Source organism: Balaenoptera acutorostrata, chromosome 15, assembly GCF_949987535.1.
Source record: "Balaenoptera acutorostrata chromosome 15, mBalAcu1.1, whole genome shotgun sequence".
Lineage (NCBI taxonomy): Eukaryota > Metazoa > Chordata > Mammalia > Artiodactyla > Balaenopteridae > Balaenoptera > Balaenoptera acutorostrata.
This window is the reverse complement of record NC_080078.1, coordinates 70,241,653-70,266,531: the sequence shown is the minus strand read 5'-3', so window position 1 is coordinate 70,266,531 and position 24,879 is coordinate 70,241,653. Positions and strand designations below refer to the sequence as shown.

The window sequence follows — 24,879 nt, the reverse complement described above, 5'->3', positions numbered from 1 at the left end:
TGTTCTCACAAGAGAGAGTGAGAGCACATCCTTCTACTCCGCCATCTTGGTTCCTCTCTCCACATTTACATGTTGCTTATTAACTGACTGGTATAGAAGACAGAAGTGGGAAGAATCAAGAGCAGCTCTAGGGTTTAAGCTGGTAAACCTTAAAGAGTAATTCCACAATCTTGTTTCTTAATGGATGCAGAGAATGGATTTTCATGCATGAATGTGCATACACATACGTGTGTGTGCACAAACACACACACACATTTCCTCTTTTTCTTGTTCTCTTTGGACAGCTCTGTATTTTCTCTTGAGAAGTAGTTCTGATTCTAACCCTAACCCTAACCCAACTATTATTGCTCTTAATCCTTTGGGCGCTATTGACACTCATCTGCCTGGCTCTGTTTGTTTAACAGGAGCTCTTGTGTTTTAACTTTTGGGTACCTGACACCAAAGTTTCCAGTTCCCAGAAGGTGGTCTCAACTAGGGCATTAGGTACTTGTTCTTACCTTGTCCCAGTTCTGCTCTCCATCTGAGCTGTCACATTAGCCCTTGACCTTCAACTGTAAGTTCTGCTCAACAAACCCTCAAATGGACACAGGGGCCTCTAGAGGATGCTCCTCCTTTCTTGGTGTGAACAACTTCGAGGCCAAATAATGGTGTGCAGTCCATGCTGGTGATTTTCCCAGTTACCAAGCCAGTCTGAAGGGAGGGGCATCCTCACTAGCAAAAGGCCGTGGGCTTAGCAGAGACTCATTCCCACACCTGCCAAGGGCACCGCAAGGAAAGCCTCATCTGGAAGCCTGAATCTTCAGGCCAGATTACCAACCAGGTGCTATGGAGGGAGTAGAAGATGGCAAGCAGCCATGGGGAGAATTAGAAAGAGTGGGACCAGATCCTGGAGCCCTGGGCCGCACATGGGCCACCTTGAGAAAAGTTCATATGCCAAATAAGCATGTTAGGTAGGATCCTTGGATTTTAGGTTGATTCTGAAAACTATTCATAGGCCCAGTTGATGGAGAAACTCCTTGGACAGCACACGTAGTATTATAGAACACCGACAATAATAACTGTTATGTTGATTAACACTAACCGTTTGCCTGGCAGTGTGCTATTCACTATATTAGATTGGCTTATTTAATCCTTGCCTCCACCAAATGTGATAAATGAGTGTTTCCATTTTACAGATGTGGAAACTAAGATCCAGATAAGTTAAATAACTTGCTCAGAGTTCCAAAGCTAGTAAGTGATAAAACCAGCATTTAAACCCAGGCCGCCTTACTCCAGAGCCTGTGCTTACCCCATAATACTAGAGTGTCCCAGGATGATATAAACCAGGGGTTTATACATCTGTTGTATAAAAGACCAGGTAATAAATATTTTAGGCTTTGTGGGCATGTGGTCTTTGTGGCTACTATTGCACTCTGCTTTTGTAGCACAAAAGCCTTCAATTGACAATATGTAAATTAACATTGTAGTTCTATTCCAATAAAGCTTTATTTATAAAAACAAGCCATGGGCCAGACTTGACCCATAGGCTATAGATTGCTGACTCCTGGCATAAACCAAAGAGGAGACTGAAGTTTCATAATCAACAAACATTCATTGGAACAATTACTATGTGTCAGATACTTCAGTTAATTTATTTTTATTGAATCCTTCAAGAGCTATGAAGTAGGCAAGGAATCCCCAGTTTACAAATGAAAAAACCGAGGCTTAGTGAGGTCAATTTTTCAAGAGACATATAACTAGTAAATGGCAAAAGAGAACTAAATATAACTCGTCATAACTCATGTTCCTTTGTCATTTTTCTCTGTATGCTTTCCAAGTAGACTGCAGCCCCATAAATAATCAAGTCTCCAGAAGCTATATTGGTACCTTTTTCAGAGCAGTGTGAATGTGTCATAACTTGGCCAGGACAGACTGACAGGCATGCTGGGACCTCAGAAGTATGAGGCATCTGGAAGAGGATGGAGGGAACTTGCCCAGCTGGAAAGCTGACCATTGACGGACAGAGAGGTCCCAGTTGTCCACATGGATATGGGAAATTCTGTCACGTTCCAGGGCAGTCTCATTTCTACAGTGGGGCACTGTGGGATTGGGGTTGTGAGCCGAGGGACCAGAAATCTCCAGGGCATGATTATGCTGGAGTGGCATCCTTGTTTGGAACAGGACCCTGGTTAGAAGTTCTGGGGAGGAGGGAGCTGGGAGAGATTCACCATTGGAGGGGTCTGCTTCTCAAGAATGAGTTCTAGGCATAGGAAACAGTTGGAATGAGAAGCAGAAATGCGAATAGGAACACAGTCCTGTGACAGGTAGAAACACTGCCTCAGCCTCCCACCTCAGCTTAAAGGCCATCTTCTCACAGGGGCCTTTGTTGACCACTCCAAGTAGATACCCCTGTGCTTCCTTATTGATATGCTGTATTTTCTTTATTCAGATACACTCACTTCAAGGTCTTCCCACTTGCCATTTCCTCTTCCAGGAAAGCTCTTCTCTCAAACATCTGTAGGCCTTGTGCCATCACTGCTTCAAAGTCCTTTTTCAAAAATCACTCTCAAGGAGGCATTCCCCGACCCCCTCATTTAAAAATTCAAACCCTCCCCCTCCCCCAATATTTTATTATCCCCTTTTCCTGCTTTACAATTTTTCTCCTTAGCATTGACCACTAAATTATATCATTTCTTCCCTTTTTATCTTGTTCCTTGACTGCTCTCTAGAAGGTCTAGGAAGTTCGGAAATGGATGTAATTTTATCCCCATGTCCACAGTGTTTAGAACAGTGCCTGAGACATGGCAGGCCCTCAATAAATATCTGTTGAATTAATTTATCACAGGTCGTAATTACATATTTAATCATTTACTATCTCCATCTCTCACTAGACTGTAAACTCTGTGAGAGTGAAAAAATGTGTTCGTGTTTTCATTACTGCATCCCCAGGGCCTAGAATATATTCAGTGCTCAAGAAATAGTTTTTGAGTGAAAGACTGGCAGAAGAAGCCCAAGAACCTGTATAGCTCACCATCTGAGCCCTTTTCAAGTTGTGTTTATTATAATTATTTGCAAAGGAGTTTATTTTTCCCACTAATCTAATAGTTCTTTAAAGGGCAAATGTTGTGTCTTATTCATCTCTGAATTTAAGATCTTTGACACCAACTAGCACTTAGCAGGCGATGGTTAATTATCTACCAAATGGATAACATGTACACAGCAGCAAAAGCCATGCGTAAGAGTGCAAAACTCAGTGGAGAGCCTACTCCCTGGTAAGGCTGAGCCTGCCTTGTTTGGGACTGACACAGGAAAGGCAAGGGTATATTTGCAAGAGGCAAGTGTCAGAGATACCACCTGGGACGGGTTAGGATGACCAGATACAGAGGACTCTGGGAGACCTTATGCCAGAGGATAAGGTCCTTCCAGGCCAGGCTGGTCCTGGCTGGGGCAGCAAAAGCAGCCAAATGAAAGGAGGCAGGCAGTTGAACTGGAGTGAGATGGGATCATGGAAAGACCAGGCAAGAACCCAAGGCCACCAGGGCTTCTCATGCTGATTCATTGAGCACTGAGAAGCAACAGGGAAGACTTGGGGCCCTGGGGCTCCAGAGAAGAGGCCAGCAGTCAAGGTGCCCTTCATGTCTCAAAATCAGTTGGGATGTGATGCTAACCCCATTCTCACCTTCTTCATGAAGCATGTGTCCTAATTTGCTTTTCTTAGCACTCTAAAACCCGTAGAACACCCTGCCCAATACGAGTGGCTTACACAGAGTTGCTAAGTTGCAAACCATCCATGGATTGGATCCAGGATGATTCTTGGAGTAAGCAGTGGTTATCAGGGTTGCCTTTGGGTGGTTCCTTATCTTAAATAGATGTATGTCTTAAATAAATGAATGAATGCATCAATGAATGAATGACCACACGAGCAAATGGATTAATGAACGAATGAAACAAATTTTTAAGACGAGGCACAAGGGAAGGGTGCATTTAGGAACCATGGAAGTGCTCTCAATGAGAGGCAAGGCCAACTGTGTTTCAGACAAGTAATCATATCCACATTGCATGCAGCTCTAAGAGAAGGCTTAAAAGAGGAAGAAAGTGAGTTGGGCTCTGAATAGGGCACACAATTTTTTGTTGTTTAATTGATTTTTGAGTTTGGAACTTATTAAGAGTTTCTGTGTTGGCTCATGTATGGATGATAGTTGATGTCCCATGGATATTTTACAAAACCAGTTATTTTCTGTTTGTAGCCTATGTATATTTCCTGAAAAGGCATATTGGGGTGAGGAAGATGAGGTTAAGTCTCTTGATCTTATGAACGTGTTTCCATTGATGCCTCCTTGTTATTTATTTATTTATTTTTGGGTGGAGGCATGCCTTGCAGCTTGTGGGATCTTAGTTCCCCACCAGGGATTGAACCAAGGCCCTTGGCAGTGGAAGTGTGGAGTCCTAACCGTTGGACTGCCAGGGAATTCCTCCTTGTTATTTCTATAGCCGTTTCATTGTACATTTTGGTGCTATGCTACCAAAAGATACATGAGTGGTTTGCTCTGAATTTTGTTTTTCCCATTGTCCTTACAGAGTGGATTGGTTTAATATATATAGTTAGTGGGGGGAAAAAAGAACATGAGAAACAGAGGGTGAAGCAAAGAGATGACACAAAATGTGGAGAACTGTGAGGATACTATCTCACCTATGAGGGACAAAATGTTACATGAAAGTGGAAAGAAAGAAAGATGAGTATATGTTGAGCGTTTTCTCTTGGTCATTGGGTAGTTTGACCCTGTTTTCTTATTTAGTCCCCATGATGTTATCTGAGATGGGTATCAACATCCTCATTTCATACACAGAACCGATGACGGAGAGGTTAAGTGACCTTGTAGAAGTTACTCCTTAGAAGTGAGATTCAAACCCTAGTCTCTGTGGGTCAAATTCTTTCTCTGGTGACATTTCAGTGTTTTAAGATGGAAGACACTCCAGACTGCAAAGACAAGACTAGATAAAACGGGAGGTAAGGAGAGCAGGAGAGAGGGGTCCAAGATTATGGAAAGGCTAGAGATCAGGGTGAAATCCTTGAGGCAATGAATGGAGTGTCTCTGACAGCATGCCTTAGGTGTGCTTGGCCAGGAGGCAACCTGGGTCCTCTGCTTTGGTAGAAGCTGGCTCAGAGGACTGGGTGGGGAGAGCAGAATCCACAAGGGTACAACTCAGATCTGCAGCTAAGAGTGACCTTGAAGGGCTGGGGGCTGATACTTGAGCAGGAATAGAATGTATAATTTAAGAAAATTAATCTATAATAATATAAAAAGGCAAAGCTGAGAAGCTGAAAAAAATCACTTGGAAGGTTATTTTAATAGTTCAGAACTAAGCGCTATGACCTTGATTAAAAAGGAGTAGTAGAAATGAGAGAATTGGGAGCATTAGGGAGACATTTGGAAGGAAGAATTCATCTGATTTAATTGCTGACTGGATATCTAGACAAAAAAGAAACAATATGTTTCAAGTAAAAAAAAAAATCCAGTGGGTAAGCACTGCATTGGGCCTTTTTCATTCATTTTGAATTCATTTTCATTCATTCATAATAACCTGTGAAATATATGCCACGAGCCCTATTTACCGATGAAAAAACTGAGGCTCAGAGAGGCTAAATAACCAGCACATACAGTTAGAGGTGGGATTCAAGTCCAGTTACTTCTAATTCCAAAATCTACCTTCTTTAGTCAGTGACTTGAGAACTGTAGGAGCTGCTTACTTAAGGGAAACGTGCATGAACATCTAGTGGCCATGACATTGCAGGGACTAACTATGTTAAACAAATATCTGGTTTCTTTAAAAAAAAAAAAACCCAAAAAACAAAAACCAGAAAACAAGGCAGAGTGCTGAGTCATTCACCCCAAGAAGCCTGAGGGAGGTGATTATAAACAGCTGGAACCGGCGTCATGGGCTCCACTAGAAAAACCAGAGGAGAAGCAGGAAGGGACTGGCTTCCGAAAGGAGAAGGAAAACTGAAGCAGGGAAGTTATTTTAGAGGACAGAGCACAGCCAGACAGAACCGGATAGAGCCAAGCAGAGCAGGAGCCTTTGGTTCTGCAAGAAGAAAGAAATCAAATTCTAAAACTCAAATGTTCCTTGAGCTAGATGTTGTCTCTCAGTAAACAGTAACATAATAGACACAGGGCCTGAAACCCTGACACCCTGATGCTCCAACACATGGAAGCAGATTTGAGTGGAGATAGTAAAAGTAGTGAAAAAACTATATAGGTGGAAGTGTGATGCTGAAGGATGAAGGGATCCATTTGTCCTTAGAGGTATTTTTTTCTTAGCCTTCTCTCCTGTAGTGGCTTGTTTTATCTTCAGAGTCTAAGTAATTCATTTTTTTATTGATCAATGACCGCTTGACTCACTTGACTTTTGATATTACAAGCACTGAGTTAATATTCCCTTCCTGCAATTGCTACACCTCTGAATTGTCAAACCTGCTAAGCTATCCCCATTGATGACCCTGGGATCATCTGGGCAGCACCTGAGCCCCAGGCCCTGGCCAAGGGAGGAGTTACATGGCACTGGTGATGGAAAATCATCCTATCGACCAAAAAATTGGAAGTCGACGGTGGCGGGCGGGGGAGTGGATTGGGACCATGAGGTAAGGCCTGCTCATTCTTTGCTCTCAGCCAACATCACTCACACCCGCTCTACTCCAGGACTGAGCTAGAGGCCCAAGGACAAGTTGGATTTGGGGCATTTAGCTTCAAGTGAAAGGAGATTGCAGAAGTGTCCTCTGCAGTCCTTTAGACTTGGATGAGTGGGGATGGGTGAACAATTGGTCATGAAGACATTAATTTGAAAATAACTGGCCCAGTTGAGTGAGCAGGGTCCATTTGCAAACGAAAGTAATGTAGAGGGAAAAATATAGAGTACCATGGGGCACAAAAGGAATCATCCCTTATTTTTGATGTGAGTGTAAAAATGTCTAAGTATGATGCCCAGGGTCAGAGAGAGCTTGAGCATAGCATCAGACAGACTTGGTTCTGAACTCTAGCTCTTCACTTCAGAGCTGTCTGAGATCAGATAACCTTCAAAACCTCTCTGAAACTTATTTATATATGGGGCTGAAGATCTGTAGGATGAGGATGAAACTGGATTAATGCCTGCAAAGTGTCTGATATGGTACCTGGTACAGAGTAAATTCTCAGCGAGGATTAGTTTTCCTTCCCATGAGGCACAATATGAATAATGACGATCCCATGGTAGCCAAAGTCTATACTCAGAGCTGGGTTGGACAAACACATATTTGTAACAATTTAGATCAACAAGAATTATTAAGTGCCAGCCACATGAATGGTGAAACCAAAGCACAGCATGATAACAGAGCTTGTTCAAGGTCATGAAACGGTAAGGTAGGACTCAAAGTCAGTTTTCCTAAAGCTTCCTTGAAGGCTGACTGTGGGGTCCTCATTTTCTAGCTCATCTTGTTAAGGTCAGAGACTCTGTGTTTTTAATTAAAAGCAAAATGCTTCCAATCAGCGGACAGACCTCCTATCTCAGCAGCCATTAGGAGCACAATGGGTCTTTCCCTAGCCTTAATAAGATTAAGAAAGAAACATCCACTGCAACCGTTGTCCACCCCATCCCCCTTGGCTCCACAGCCTGTATCGCTTTCTCTGTGGGAAGTCTGTGAATTAGGATCCATTCCTAGCGATGCCAGCCCAGGAAGCTGCACTCAGCTTGTCTGTGCATGCAGAGAACCCGGACCTCTTGGACTCCCACAACGAGTGCGGCACTTGACCTTGCAATGAGTGCTGAACTTGGTTCTTGGTTACAGGCTGCCTTTGGTCCTCCAAATGCCATCCTCCTAGCTCAGGTGGTCACTCCTGCCCAGGACACATTTGGGGTAATGAGATGACTGAATTCCATTCCTGGTGGTTCAGGAAGTGCCTTTTGTGTTTGCTCAATGGGGAAGGTAAGGACCTTCTGCCAAGACTGGAGTGGAAGGAGAAAGGCTCTCCTCTCCCATCTTGTTCATCATGCAGAGATGCAGAACAAAGAGCCCTGACTTACTTGAGCTCTTGTCTCTTTTCTGCTGCTTACCAACTGACAAGTTCAATGGTCCACCTGCAAAAATGCCAAAGTTTAGTGAGCTTAACTCTGTTTATTGGAAGTTCTGATATTTGATGACTGCGGACTAGGACACACGGAGACACAGAACCTGCTCTGGATCAGACAGACCTGGGTTAAAACCCTAACTCCTATACTCTCCCATTCTGAAAATTACCCTTTGAGTTTTCATTTCATCAAAGGATATTGTATGATGGATATAAATACTTAACATATAGTGCTCGTATATAGTATATGCTCAATAAATGGCAGTTTAAAAAATCCTCTATAAATCATATCAATACACATAGATGTAAAAAATATATATATATATATATGCCCTGCCCTACATTGCTAACAAGAAGAGCCCCTTAAAATCTACCCTGGGTCATTTTCTGTTGTTTAAACCAAACATGACATATTATAAATTCCCTGGATTCCCTCTGAGAGAGCCCCAAACAGAAGACAGAGCTGCAGGGGACCGAGGAACTGGGCAAACAGATAGCATTTCTGATCCTGAGGTCTGTTAGGCAATAGGAAAATACCCTTTGGGGTTGACTGCTGACAAAAAGCCCCTCCTGTTCCAAACTGGAGGCAGACTGGAGCAGAGGGAGGAAGCAAGCCAGCTTTTTGGCTTAGTTTGGGCCCAGCTGGCTCATCTGTCGGAGGCGGGGATCTAGTGCTGGCTCTCCTTTCCTCACCGCTTGCATTCTGTGAGGGAGCCATCAGAATGGGAGGTCACCCTATTGGCCCAAGACTTGTCCCGTGGGGCTTGGAGAGTGACAAAAGTGGCACACAGTTCTTTTTTCAGTGTGGTCTCTGAAGGGAACAGAGAGAGCATCCAGGGAAAGTTTTGACACTAGAACATTAAAACAGAAACACATTTTTGGGGCTCTTTCCAATTTGGGATCCAAACTCCCATCCAGTATGGAAACCTTAATACAGAGAGAATGCTCTTTGGGATTCAGATTGCAAAGGTTTCCTCCCTGCTTTCTTCCCTAAACACAAAAGAAAGTTAAGCTCTGCGCTCCAGGATGGAGCTGGAGAAAGAATGATCCATTTCTTTAGAGCAGAGGAGATGGTGTCCGGAGGATTCATAGGAAACTGCCCTTTGCCTGAAGGCCCCGGGGCGGCCAGGCTGGGCTAAGCTGATTAAAGCTCCATTCAGAATTGCAATAAACCCAGAAGATATGCCGGGGCCATTGATGGGCTTCAAGATTAGCCACTAAACTGATCGCTCTCTCTGGGATTGTGGCTGCTGTATTTTTGGAAACTGGGCACTTAAGAAAAGAATTTTCTATTTTCTCATGGCTTTGCGTGAGGACCTCATTAATTTCCCAAAGTCTCAGCAGAAGAACAATTGCTCTAATTCCGTCTGGCAAAGTTCTAAAGCTTGAAAATTTCTCCTAGAATATGAAATACATGGAAAATGAATAGACACGCTTATATATGACCTTGGTAACAGATGACCCAGTATACATAATAGGCTACACCCCATATGCAAACGCACACATACGTGTATATAAATTTTTTTTTTTCCCTTGCCTTCCTGCCCTTATCCTGGAATTCTTAGCCATTTGGCCTGTCCCTACTTATTAATGATGTTTCCAGAGCAGAGCTCATTGGTGCATGTTCAGCAATGGGTTGATTAATAAGGGGGCACTGGGGAGCTCTTTGGGAGCCTGGGCATCGCAGGCTTGTTGATATTGATGCTTGGGGGATAGTCTAGCTTCATACTGTGGAATCTCAGTTAGCATCATAAATTGTGGAGCCACTGGTTTTATTGCCCTTCTGCCTCCTGCTGGGAACGTTGTTTCTCTTTAATAACAGGCTGAGCAGCAGCAATGAACACTTCCCCTCCTCCCTCCACGACTTGCCCTGATGTCCACTCTCCTCCCCCAACTCCCAGCCCTGGTCACCAAAGCAGACACACACACACACACACACACACACACACACACATGCATATGTGCTCACAGGATCACACACGTTTATAGACGTCATACACATCCATGAACATATACAGAAACCTATCACTCCCCCCTTTTTTATCAGCTTCCGGTTTTAGTAAGGATACCATCCCCCCTTCCTTGGCACAGCTAAATCAGGCAGAGATTTTCAAAAGGCAATTTTCTAAACATCAAAGAAAAACGGAAAGTAACCAATCTTAGAAAATATCAAGAGCATAAAAATAGTCTTGTTTTCAAAATAGAGATTGCTAGAATCTCAGTGGAAATAGAGAAGAGCTGGCCTGCCTTCCTCAGTACTGTTCTCAGAGCAAAGAGAACTCCCCTGGCTTCCTCATTTCCCTCTTCCCCTGGCCTCAGGGAGCCACCCCACTCCTTGGGCCTCAGGGACTAATCTCCATACACAAACTTGACCTGGAGCTGGACCCTCGGGAAGATTCACTTCCCTGCCTGATGTCAGCGCCTCCTCCTTCTAGAGCCACCGCACTCCCACGCCTAGAGAGCTCCAACTCCTGCTTCAGATCTCTGCTCAGCTGTCACTTTCTTAGTGAAGTCCTCTGGGGCCTCCCTATCTATCAAACCCCTCTCTCTACATCCAAGAGTACAGTCATCCCTAGGTATCCACAAGGGATTGTTTCCAGGACTTGGTGGGGATACCTGAAATCCATGGATGCTCAAATCCCTTATATAAAATGGAGTAGTATTTGCGTATAACCCACACACATCCTCCTGTAAACTTTAAATCATCTCTAGATTACTAATAATACCTCATACAATTGAAATTCTATGTAAATAGCTGCTGGCATAGGGCAAATCCAAATTTTGCTTTTTGGAAAAAAAATTTTTTTAAGGGGGGGGCTGCGTTGGGTCTCTGTTGCTACGTGGGCTTTCTTTAGTTGCGCCGAGAGGGGGCTACTCTTCGTTGCGGTGCATGGGCTTCTCATTGCGGTGGCTTTTCTTGTTGCACAGCACGGGCTCTAGGCGCGCGGGCTTCAGTAGTTGTGGCTTGCGGGCTCTAGAGCGCGGGCTCAGTAGTTGTGGCTCACGGGCTTAGTTGCTCCGCGGCATGTGGGATCCTCCCGGACCAGGGCTCGAACCCGTGTCCCCTGCATTGGCAGGAGGATTCTTAACCACTGCGCCACCAGGGAAGCCCTGGAATTTTTTTTTTTTCAAAAATTTTTTGATCCCCAGTTGGCTCAATCTGAGGATGTGGAGCCCACAGATTCAGAGGGCAGACTGTGTACTACGTTCTTTTTCCTTTTCACAGCAACCATCACAGTTGTAAACGTATGTTTATTTATGTCCAGCATTTGGTTGATATCTGTCTCCAGAGCTGGAATGTAAACTCCTTCAGTGCAGGGATCCCACTTGTGAGTGTATCATCCTTATATCCCCAGCATCTATCCCATTACCAGGAATGTAGTTCATAATAAGTAAATATTTATGATTGAATAAACAAACCTTCTGTATTGCATTACACATGTAGGAGAGGTTTCCCCAAACCTATCCTAGTCAAACGTCTAGGACGATGAACTGTTTTGGTATTGTGATAGATACTGTTGGTGTCATGCTCAGCTCCTTTTTACTGAGCTGGGGCATCTATCTCTCAGCAGTACAGGATGTCGGTGACTCATAGCTGGACACTTCTCCAGAGAAGTACTCTAAGATCAGGAGAAGCCTCACCCAGAAAAGTCTGAAAGCTACATTTCCCCCAGAAGGTGCCCAGTAGCCAATGGCCAATTAATAAGGGGTAGAAAAACCTGGTTCCCTTGCGTCGCGGTGGGAACTCTGTGATGACTTTCAGGCTGGGGAGCTGTCTGTGGGATCAGGCTGAGACAAGCCATCAGCTGAAGACACATCTTAACCTGGTTTCTTTGCCTACCCTATGCAGCTCCCCTCTCCCTTATACTTGACGGCACTCCCTTAAGAACTTATTTGCATGTGAATCTCCATCTCAGGAACTGTTTCTAGTGGACCTAAACTAAAACACGTTCAAAATTCAGAACCAGTGGGATGACAGTGAACTGACTTTCTGGACATAAAAACAAACGACAACAACAACTCTGATTTGTGGAATCTGCCAACTCCCATGGTGTAAATAACTCCCACGATGGCCGATTTCAAGTTACCAATGTGATGTCACGGAACACAGAATTAGAAAGAGATGCACGCAGTTGGCTTATGGTCAGCACAAGCCATGTATGGCATACCATAGCTCACAATATACGTGAAATAAAAGTTGTACACAATACAGATATTATTAGTAGCACCATTTGGAGTGTCAGCTATGTGCCAGGCATCATGATGAATACTTTACATTTATCTCAGTCTGCACAACACCTCCGGGAAGTTTGTACTATTATCCCCATTTTAGAGAGGTAGAGATTGTGGCTCATAGAACTACATGATTTATCCAAGGTCACACTGTTAATAAGTGCTACAGCTGAGATTCAGACCCAGACCTGACTCTAGAATCTTAATGTATGACCATATTTGGTGTCACCTACTAAAAGGTAATAAATGCTCTCTTCATATGTAGTCTGCATAGTGACTTTTTTTTTTTTCTGCATAGTGATTCGCAATCCTTAGCATATTTGAGTATTTCAGTAATGTAAACTATTCAGGGCAAACACAATTATTGTCGAGACAGGACGTTGATGCTTATTGTGATTTGTTCAGGGTCCTGGGGAGCAGACCTAGAGCTGTAAATCAGGGCCCTTGTGTTCCAGATGTCTTTCCAGAAGACCCTGTTCTTTTCTCTCCGGAATCTCAACTCTCAGTGGCAACCTCACTACTTTCTGGATGTGAAATCTATCCCAATGTATCCAGAGAAGGCTGAAATTCAAGGGATTGTAGGGAACATCATGCACCAATTCTTCAGCAGCCTGAGTATCCACCTACTTGTCAGTTTAGAATGGAAACTCAAGTAAGGAAGGTTTCTAAGGGGGTTCGGGTTAAACCAATCCAGTTTAGTTTAGCACATGATTACCAAGTATCTGTAGCACCTGCTGGGGAACTCCTAGGGAGTTTCTGAGACTTTGCTCTGATGCTAGCACTTATTGTAGAACATGGCACATGACAGGTAATTGATATGTATAACTAAGTCCCTTTTCCTTCCTTGGTCCAAAACTGTAAGCAGATCCTGCTGGTGAATGACAAGACATTTAGGCGATAGAACTGTGCACGTAGGCCATTCAGACCTAGGGGTGTTTGGTTCACCCCTCAACGCCATCTTGTGGGCAAAGGAAATTTTGCCAGGGTTTGGGGAAGTCGGCCCAGCCATTGTGTGATCTGACTTAAAATAGGAATTGGATAACCTACAAGGCTCTGGAAGGAAATCCAGAGAGCATCTCGAAGTGCAGAAGCAGAGTTTAGGAATGGAGAATAATGGAGTCGACTCTTGGCCCCATCATCGACGCTGAGTTTTGGGTGAGACACTGGCTGTGGGGGATTTACTTTTCAGTTCCCAGCAGAGGCTCTGGAATCAGGCAGATCCTGGCTTGCTTTGGTCTCTGTGGTTGTGTTCTTGGCCGAGGCCCTGACCTCTTTCAACCAAGTCTCCCCACTTGAAAAATGGAGATAAAACTAATGTTTATTTTACTGCCTTCTGGAGAAAATATTGCGAGATTATTCACAATTAGCAATCTGTCTAATAGTTGGCTCTTTAAATGTAAACATAAATGGTAGATATTATTATTATTGCTGTTATTATCACGTTCATAGTGGGCTATTCTTTTCTACCCTCTCTACCATCCGGATGGTTGCATACTTGAAAATCTAAATCAAGGAGTTATTAACGGGTACACTTTCTTTCCCTTCTGAAGGAGAGAGCTGTGGGACAAGAATCACTTCTCTCTGAAGCTGGGCCTGTGGATAAGTTAGGTGGTTGTTAAGTGGAACAGGAAGCCAGTTTGGGGCCCCCTGTCCACGCAGGCCACGGCAGTGTCCAGGCGAGTCTGACGACTCCCTTGAACCTCACATCCATGAAGTATTCGGTGTCTATAAGAGCATCTAGAGATGACTAAGGGCTGATCTCCTTCAAAGATCACCATTATCATTCCCACCATTTGATAATCTGATGAAGGCTATCTGTTCATCCTCTGTTCTGGGGACCAGACAAGTATATAGGTTTTTACATATACCATTTTACTTGTAATTTCAGGCTAAACTCAGTCACAAACTTCCTCATTAACAACTTTAGATTCAGCTGGCGTTTTTTGATACCTGCTGGGTGCCTAGCAGTGTGCTAGTTCAGTGGTGGATGCAGATACAGCTCATGCTCTGAAGCACTTGCACTGTTTTAAGGCAGGAAATCATGAACTTGACAGACTGCAGACCACAGCGCAAACTGATCAGGGCCGCATACGAGGGGCCCTTTCATTAAAGGGCTGTGGACCACCCATAGCGGGAGAAAATGTTCCTGCCTGGAGGTGGTGAGATTTATTAATCACCTGAGACCTGCAAAGATACCCAGTTCTGAGGCTGTTCTGGGTGAACTTACCATCTTGTGGGAAAGCCTCAACGTTATACTTTCTGTGAGTCTAAAATATCCATATCACCCTGAGCCCAACCTTCCTCCTCATCTCAGCTTGCCTTAGATGCAGTGGAGAGAGGCAGAGGTGGCTGGATTTTGCAGAAATCCTTCAAAGAGCCAAGCACCCTGGCAGACATAGAATACATACATATATATGTATATATGTGTACATACACATGTATACATATGTATGTGTATATATATATATATTTGCAGTGAGCATTACTATATCCACTCTACTGCTGATAAAACTAAGGCTCAGAGAGTTTGAAAAATTTACTCAGAGTCACACAGGAGGAGGGCGGTGGGTTTAACTCCGAATTCCCAGTTTTTTCCATCACACAGGGTGGGAATGTAGGAAAAACATCTCAGTGTGGATGCAAGTTGAAGATCAATGTCCCTGCCCACAAATAACTCACAGTCAAATAAAGAGGTTCTTAACCTTTTAGGGAGAAGGGCCTGGTGTGGAAATAATTATGTAACTCTGAGAATCTCCCCAGAAAAATACTGGAAATCTTGCGTACAGTTTCAGAAGAATACTTGTACCCCTCCCCCCATTCCCGATCCTCAGCAAAGGCTCTGGGCTTCAAAATACCCTAAAAGCAGTAATTCCAAGGTGCCCACGTCCTGGTAAAGAAAAGGGTGCCCAGTACTCTATTGGAACCCGCATGAAAAGAAATAAGTGCTAGTTGGAAAACCCACCCGTTCGGTGCTGGCTGCTGCTTCAACGCTTATAAGGACACCGTGCAGGACAAATCATTAAAAGGACTCAAGCCATTCAGCCAGGCTCAGGGCCAACTTCCCGGTGACCACACAGCAGAACAGCCACGATGAAGGGCTACGGGTCCATTTTGTGTAGTCAGAGCAAACCTCCAGGAGCTTTGCTGGTCAAGCTGGAGACGGGGTGCAATTCCCTGTGTAGAATAGATCTGTTGGGGAAGCGAGGGGGAGAGTGAAATCCCATATCGTGCAGAGTTCTTCCTTATTTGTTTTCAGTTTAAATTAGGAAGGCATTTCTTGGAGCTGGCAGAGTGGATTATGTATATATGTGTATGTGTATATATTTAGAGTTAAGTGTTATAGGGATTTTCAGGGTGTTGGTATGTTCTATTTTTAGATCTGTGTGCTGGTTACATGAATGTGTTCAGTTTGTGAAAATTCAATGAGCTATATACACTTAAGTATGTATATTATACTTTTCTATGCATTTATTAGACGTCTCTCTATATATGTATATACTGTATGTGTATATGTTTCTATATGTATATTAAAATGTTTTTAAAAAGAATGAAGCAAGTGATCTAAAACTTGAACTTTTATGGGGGAAATAATATAATTATCTAACGTAATTTAAATGCTTAAAGTCACAGTCAGTCCAATGTCTGCCATATTAATTAAAAGATTCTGTGAACAAGGACCAAGACAGCATGATACACGTGAACACCCTGAGCTGGGAGGTGCAGCAGATACAGTAATTCCCTTACAGTACATCCGACAGCAGGATGCTGGCCTCTCTCTGGGACCTGGAGTGACTGCAGCCCCTGCCCCCCTCTGGGGCCCTGCCTCCTCGCTCCTGACTTTGCCCTGCTGAGTCCTGGCTGCTATGAGCTACGAGGTCAGATTCATTCACCCTGACCTGCGCGATCTTGCAGGCCCACCGGGTTGTGAAATGCGGAAGGAGTCTGCTGCCAGGTCCTTGGCATCATTTGCACTGGGGTGTTGGTGGGCAGCGTGCCTGTCCTGCCATTGCCTGGCTTTCTGATAGGCTCCTTTCATTCACAGGTGCTTCAGTGTCCTGTTAGAAACCGCCCCACCCACCTCTTGACCTTCTATGTCTAGTAAGGGGCTGAACACAGCTCCTTCTACCCACCCTGGTCTGATTGCTCCAAATTTCACTTCCTTTGCATATGAGCTGGACTTTGAACACGAGGTGTCAGTTGGATACCTAACGCAGCGGCTTTTGTGCCTGACACCTCAGTTTCATCCTCACCAAGCCTCCAACTCATATGCATACCTTGTTTGGCTCAGCCACCAGCGTCATTTCATTCCTTCCTCCCCTTCCTGGCAGCTCCGGCTGTTTGGCACCTGAGTTACGACATCCTGTGTCTCTATGCTTTAGGGAAGCTGCTGATTTCAGAAATAAGAAGGTCTGACTGAACTCCAGGAGGAGGAGAACCCGAGTCAGAGCTGAGGTCCTAAGTCAGCAGCAGTAGCAGCAATATGTGAGTGAACATAGGAGAGAAGGCAGGAGACTTGCAGCACTGGACGGAGGAAATGCAACCCCCAGGGAAGGGAGCTAGGCAGGGGCTGCCCAGGCTATCCCGGGAGACTCAGCCTGGTTGCTTTGTCTGTTGGGGGCGGGGGGGAAGGGAGAGTGAGACATAATGATACACAGTGATGTGTGTCTCTGCCTTTCACTCTCCATCACTGTGAACACCACCCCGACCACCGCCGGTTTAGTCCCCTATGCGTTTCTTTCTCTATTCGCTTTCCAAACGATTTAAGGATGTCAGCTCTCCATATGTCATGGATCATGTGGCTCAGAAATGCCCCCCAAAGACCCTGCAGAGCATAATTTCTGCAAATATGTCTCAGAAGACACAACTCTCCAAGGCTAAGGTCAGGTAGAGAACGACAAGTATGTTGCAGGATGTCAATAGATCTGCATGACCTCCGACATGATTTAGCCTCTCTGAACCCATTTCCTCTTCATCCGTAAATGGTGATAATGATCACGGCCCTGCCTGATTCTCAGTGGTGAGGCCCAGGCAAGATGGGAGAGAGCCCTTAGTAAACTATAAAGACTTGTTCTGAGCAGAATGGAAACAACTTTCAGGAAATGAGATGCTGCTGGACTGCAAGAGCCCCATGAAAGGCTCCAAGGAAGTGTCTCCAAGTCTAGCTTTTAAAGTTGCTCTCACAACAGGCATGTCACCAAACCTGTGCAATGTCTCAGCTGCTGGTAGATGTCTTTGCTTTTCACTGTGAGGGCATGATCCTGTTTCTTCCATCCTTCTCTAATTTCTGTATATTTCTTTCAGAATGCTGGATCTCTTACTTTTCTGACATTTTTTCTGTCTCCATCGTTTAAATTGTTTTTCCTCTCATTGCATTTGAAAAAAATGTAGAGTTATCAAGAATTCCATTGTGAACCTTCCATTGTTTCTCCCTCCTTTTGCTCGGTCTGGGTGATCTCACTCCCCCTGATCCAATCCTGAGAACCCCCAGATCCATAGCACACCCCATTCTCTCCCTCAGTTCCAAACCCAGGTGTCTTCCTGTCAAGGAACCTCTTCTGTTACCCCTGAGTGCCCCTGACTGACCTCGCGAACTTCCCCCTCCAAACTCTCCTTCCCCCTAATCTTCTGGATCTGAGTAGACGTCCACGCCAGCCCGACTGGCTGAAAAATAAGCGTCCTCAAGGACCGCAACCACATGTCTCTTTTCACTGTGGAATCTCAGGGTCTGGCCCTTGAGAGCGGTTCCGCAAACCTTTTTTTTCTTCTTTTGATATATAAAGAATTATCTCCCTCTGCCTCATTCTTTGTTAAATAATAATCAAATAACAAAATTATATAAATTAAGCAGAAGTTGGCATAGTGTGTAACACTACTTGAGTGCTCTCATGGATGTTGGACCTGTTGAGCACTTCATATATTTATGTTATACATATACATAATATAAATATACGCATACATATTAGATATGCATATGTATATGCAAATACATATACACACGTATATATCTAGATATGGCTATGTGTACACATATGTGGTGTATATATGTGATATAGATGCATATATCTGAATATGTGTATGATTTATATATATATATACATTCCTTAGATATGTTATTTACCCATTGTACAGGTGAGTAAACTGATTTTATTTGTTGTTACAGGTAACAGATGGCAGAACTGCATTTGTACTCCATTTCTCTTTTTTTTTATTGGAATGTAATTTGTACTCCATTTCTATGTGATTTACAAATACTAGGTCATTTAACACTTATAACAACCCTTTGTTGTTAGTAGTCAGGGACTACTTTTTCCCCACCTCATAGTTGGGGAAACTGAGGTAGAGCGAGGTTAAAGGCTGGCTCAGGGTAAAGCGTAATGCAGAATTCTTGCCCACACAGCCCAGGTCCAGAGTCGGTGCTATGCTGCCTTTCAAATGCTGAAGTTCTTGAAGTCTGTAAGTCTGTTTCTGTTTTGTAAGTAAGTTCATTTGTATCATTTTTTTAGATTCCACATATAAGTGATATCATATGATACAAAAACAAATTTATGGTTACCAAAGTGGAAAGGTTGGGGGGAGGGATAAATTAGGAGTTTGGGATTAACATATACACACTACTATATATAAAATAGATAATCAACAAGGACCTACTGTATAGCACAGGGAACTCTACATTACTCAATATTCTGTAATAACCTATATGGGATAAGAACCTGAAAAAAATGGATATATGTATACGTATAACTGAATCACTTTGCTGTACACCTGAAACTAACGCAACAGTGTAAATCAACTATACTCCAATAAAATAAAAATAAAATTAAAATAATAAAATAAAAATTAAATTAAAAAAAAGTTGAAATCCATATCATAACTACTCTGTTATAACACCTCTACATCCCCCTGAGCCCAAGTCCCCTGCATATTACTTCTTGAGTAACTTCCAGTTTGTCTTTTTCTCTCCTGTATCAAGCAGGGTGCATACAACACAAATCAGTGGGATATGTTGAATAAGAAAATAAATGGGTAAAATAAAAAGTAAATAAAGAGATAAAAGTTCACATTTGCTTCAGCTTCTTCAGTGGGACTATCTCCATTTTATTTTTTCTAAAAGGAATTCTTTCTCCTACTTCATGTTTTATGGAGTTCAGCATCCCTTTCCAAAGATGATTCTCCTTATTCCTTCAGGCCTTGGCATCCATTATCATTTTTCCTTTAAACAGCTGATTGGAAAGGATTTGTTTGCTTCATACAGGTCATTTTTGTCTAGCGGCGAGGCCAAGTGTTTTATCCTGTGGGAATGCATTTTCATTTTTATAATGGAAGTCAATGGGAGTTAATAAAGGGAATGGAAAAAGCACACCACTGCCAACTGCTTAAGTATGTATCCATTCCATCCTGAGAGCCCCACCTGCCCTCACCACGTGCCTCTTGGGGAATCCTAGGAGCAGCTGGATAGACATTATAGGAGACAGTGGTTATGTGACCATTTGGTCTGAGGGTGTCATGATCCTGGGAAAACTGGGGTGCTTCCAGTATACATCACAGACCCCCTGGGATACATCACTGCAAAGGGGTCACTGGTAGTCTTGGGATGTAGACCCTCAGTCTTCCTCTTAAACTCACCCCAACACTTGTGAAGCTGGAATTCACTTTCTATTTTTTTCTGTCCCAACCAGTTCACAGCCACTGCCATGTTCTGGAGCCACTTTACTTAACACGTGTCTCTGAACTTCCACCATGCTAGGTGAGAGGCAAAGTGGCATTGAAGATATGACCCTGTGTAGAGCCAGACTCCCTGGAGTTTTAGTTCTAGCACCGAGGAACTAGAAGAAATTACTTAGTCCTCCATGGTACCATATCCTCATCTGTAAAGAATGAGGAGTAATGATACCTTTATCATGGGGCTTTTGTGGGAATTAAATGAGACAAGGCTTTTAAAGCAGTGAACCCCCTGCTTGACAGAAGCTTTGTGCTCATTGAGTGTTACCTGGGATGATGACGGTGACAATGGTGATAACGATGACGATGATGATGTTGATGGTGGCGGTGAGGACACTGTGTCGTGGAAGATATCAGTACAAAGCTAACTCAGATGTGGTGCCTTTTTTTGAGACATTCACAAGCCGGTTGGAGCTATAGACATGCCCTCATAGAGTCATGTGTGAGAAAGGTATAAATAAGAGGTACAACAGTTTGGCTGGCAGAAAGCATTCCTGCCCAAGGTTCTTCACAGAAGTGCTAGTGTCTAAGCTGGACCCTTGAAATATATAAGCTTTGGGGGTGTGGGGACAGACTGATAGAACCAATGTTGTTGAAACCAAATTGAATCTGGCAATAACTCCTGAAAAGCTGAGATATTTTCACGTTGTCTTTGCTGCATATTCTGCCATGAAAAATTGTGATTAGAATTTTACATTTATATAGCACATTTATTTTTAGAGGCTCCAGGGATATTATTAAAAACTAAAACCTTCAGTTTTAATGTTGGTCTGTCTTACAAAATATGTGCACCTTTTCTCCCAATGAGCTCTCTAATTCGTATGAGAGTTAGTGGGATGTTTGGACTAACTGTGAAATCTAAAATTATTCAGATATTAAAAATAAAAATAAGTTTTAAGAAATCTTTCAAAAGTAAAATGCATTGAAAAAGCCCTGGTAATAAAGCAATACTAATTATGCTCAGAATTGCCAGGGAGTTGGAGGGAAAAACATTTCAGGAAAAAATGTTGAGATGAAGGGTATATTAAATACACCGTCAGGGAATCCTTGGACCATTGTCCACTTTGGAGGCAAACAGCTGAGGCTCCTGTAAAACAGGCCAAGCAGTGGTTGAGAATGTCCATTGAGAATTGTGTAAAATACATTTCCCAGTGCCCAGTGCTACACTATGAACCCTGGATCATCAGAGTTCTGTGCTAACAGGGCACTGTGGGTTATGAGGTAGTGATCACGCCCCATTGTTACACGTGATACCTTCTTTAGGGGTATCCTATCTTACTGTCAGTAAAAAGCAAAGTCTGCTGGTTTGGGATACACTAGCATCCTATGAGTTTTAACACCACCAGTTGTGCAGAAGAACGTAATCCTAACAACCTGAGACAAAGGAAACACAGTAATTACACTGTCTAAAGTAGTCCCCTAAAAAATCCTTCACTGCTGCCCACTTATGCTGTACCTCACCACCTTGTTTTGTATATCAATTATTTTCTCCTCACTGAAAGTGTTTAGTTTGGGGGGCTGATTGTTTAGTATCCTTCTCCTCCATGGACTGTAGCTTTAGGTGTCCTTGACACTTAATAGAGTGTTGGATGCATAGTAGATCTTAACAAAAATTGAATGAATGGATGAATAATGGGTCATTGCCACAGTTTTTTCCCCTGCCTAAGATCCTATTAACTTTTAGTTGGTCTACTACAATAACATTATTTGTAGTGACCTCTAACTTATCTTTTACACTTGTGAAAACTTTTTAATTGAAATATATTCCAAAAAAGTGTACATATCATAAGTGTACTTTTTCCAGTGCAATGTTTTTTTACAAACTGAACAAATCTATGAAACCAGTTCCCAGATCAAGAAAAAGAAATTCACTAGCATCCCATAAGCCCTCTTGTTGCCCTCTTCCAGGTCTACACTGCCCCCAACCAAGGGTAATCATTGTATCTAATAGTAAATTTTAGTTTTGCCTGTTTATACATAGACTCATTTAATATGTACCCTTTTGATTTTCTCTTCTTTCATTCAGTGTTATAAGATTTATCCATATTGTTGAGCACAGGCATAGAGCATTTAGTTGTATAGTAATCTATTGTGTGAACGTATGGTAATTTATCCACAATGTACTACCCATTTAAGTAGCTTCCAGTTTGGGCTATGATGAATGTTGCTGCTGTACAGTCTTGTACATGACTTTGGGTACATGCATGTAGATGTTGGGTATATATCTGGGAAAGGAATTGCTGGGTTATAGGGCCTGCAGATGTTCAGTTTAATGGACATTGCCAAAAAGTTTTGCAAAATGGTTGTACCAATCAATATTTCCAGTAATCGTAGTATATGAGAATTTGGGTTACTCTACAGCCTTACAAGCACTTATTTTTTGTCTTTTTCATTTTATTGCAGTAGCTTTTTAGCAGCTTTGTCCATATACAGTCTCTTGCCCTGTTACGAACAATACCTTCTCCTCCTGGTCTCTGGAGGGATTGCAAACTCAAATCCATCTGGGATATGTGGGAAGGGGATCAGCATAAGGCAATATGGCACGGTGGGGTCTGTGGCTAAATAGGTAGTGTGTGTACCATATTCAATGCAAACTTTAAATACATTGACTTCTAATGATCAGGCCTGCCTGGTGGTCATGCGTTGAAAGCTCCTAATTCCTAAGAAAATGTCCAAACTCCTTCACCCAGGTTTCAACGTCTCTTCTGATCCCTGTGGTTTTTTGTTTGTTTTTTGTTTTTTTTTTCCCATTTGACTTGTTGCAGCCATTCTTCCATATGTACCCTTTACTTTTGCAAGAGTCAGCTCTGAAGCATCTCCTGACTAGGTCATGTGTGCTCACACCTCCCTGCCCTTGAACACTCTGTCCTCTTGTTCTAGGGTGTCCTTTCTTCTTTGCCTGCCAAGTACATTCAGAGCCCTGCTCAGATGACCTGGTACAACCTTCTTAATCCTGGTAGGAAGAGCTAATCCCATCTCACTTTATTTCTCACAGAACCTTGTTCTTGACTCTATTACCTGAAATCATTTGTTTACTTGCCTGTCTTCTAAGTTAGAACTTGAGCACTAGGATTCAAGTGACCAGGATTGTGTGTAAGTCATAATTATATCTTAAGGGGCCTAGCATAAGACCTGTGATCTAGTAGATGCTCAATAAATACCTGTTGAACGAGTGAGAGGGATAGGAATGTAGTCCCAGACCTTAGGTAGATGAGGGTTCTGCTGGGAAAATGCCATTTATTGTGTCAGATGGTATCAAATGTACTAAAAATATAAAATACAAAACGCTGTTTGGTAAAACTGGAAAGAGAGCATGGAAGAGCATGATTGGATGAAGAAGAGAGTATAGGAAAGAATGCTTGAATAGTAGGACTTTTTAAACGGGGAGTACTAATTATAACAGGACTAGTTCCAGGCAGGCCTTGTTATAGTGCTTGCATGTAAATATTATGTAATTTGATTATCAAAATAATTCTATAAGAAATAACCTCTATTTTACAGATGGTGAAATTGAGCACAGAGAGGTTAAGTAAACTTCCTCAAGGATGCACAGCTGTGGAAACAAGATTTGAATCCAAAATATCTGGTTTGTCTCAGAGTCTAAACCATCTTGCACATTGTCTCTAAATTACCTGTATTTCTCCCAATAATCCAGGAACATAGACAGAGCAAGCACTGACCCAGTTTACTAGGTGAGAAGCTCAGCACTCATGGACTTATGTAACTTACCCATGACCATATAGCAATTTAGTGAAGGAGCTGGTATTCTCTGAATCCAGCATTCTTTCCACTATTCCAAACTGTAGGTGAGCTTTGAAGGGGGAGCGGTCCCTCTATAAGTGAATCTCATAACTCCTTCACTGTCCACGGAAGAGGCAGCAAGACCGTTCATGGTCAGCACAGAGGCCAGAGCAGAAACAAGTTAGCAATCACGGGCCTGGAGCTGGACCCCTTCCTGGGGTCTCCTCTCCCCTGCAGGGATCCTCAACATTTCCCAGGGTCTGGCCACTGCAGGCATTGTGCCAAGAAAAGCCAAAGGTTTAGTCTATAAGATGCCTTTTGGGACTCCTTCTCTGGGGAAGACATTTCAAAACAAAGCCAAATCATTTTGTTGGAGGCAACCTCGGGAGAGCTGAAGGTCGTGTTATGGTTCCCATCTGTCTGGTGCCTATTTCGAATTTAGCAATGGCGTACTCACACAAATACACATATTTGAAAAATTATGACTCACAGCCATTTTCACTCAAAGAAAAACAAGTTTTGGAGTTGAAGAATTTGTCATTGTCTGAAACTGATTTGAATAGTAACTCAGATGGTGCTAGCAAGAAAATCATGACCACAAATGGATGCCCAGCTTTACTGTATTTTTCATCACAGGAATAGTTTTCTTTGGTTATTCATGAAGTTTAACGTTTCCTCATCTTTAATGGTTTCATGATTGTAGTTCATATTTAGTGAACGTGTTTTGTGTTTGTTCCTTTTGTTTGTGTTTGTTCCCTTTATAAAATCTATTATTAGTGTGTTGTGTTTTTCTCATTGATTTAGAAGGCTACTTAAATAAGTGTTCCACTGTGGACTATTATGCACCCAATAAAATGATGTTAAAAGGGATTTTTAATGATATAAAACATTACTTATGGTGTTACATAAAAAAAGCAATATGGTTAAGTTGTATTTTTTGTTTATTTATTTACTCTTTAAACATCTTTATTGGAGTATAATTGCTTTACAATGGTGTGTTAGTTTCTGCTTTATAACAAAGAAAATCAGCTAGTTTCTGCTTTATAACAAAGAGAATCAGCTATACATATACATATATCCTCATATCTCCTTCCTCTTGCGTCTCCCT

The 24,879-nt window shown here is 42.7% G+C and overlaps 1 long non-coding RNA gene across 3 annotated transcripts in view; it reads left to right on the top strand.

Moving 5' to 3' along the window:
• Positions 1-24,879, top strand: part of LOC103016951 (uncharacterized) — a 72,324-nt gene that overhangs the window by 19,997 nt on the left and 27,448 nt on the right. Inside the window, exon 1 of one of the 3 annotated variants that reach the window (XR_009005474.1) lies at positions 13,314-13,466. The exons of the other annotated variants lie outside the window; for them this stretch is intronic. This is a non-coding gene — a long non-coding RNA (uncharacterized LOC103016951). Of the gene's footprint in view, positions 1-13,313; positions 13,467-24,879 lie in introns of those variants that run through there. 3 annotated transcript variants of the gene reach the window in all.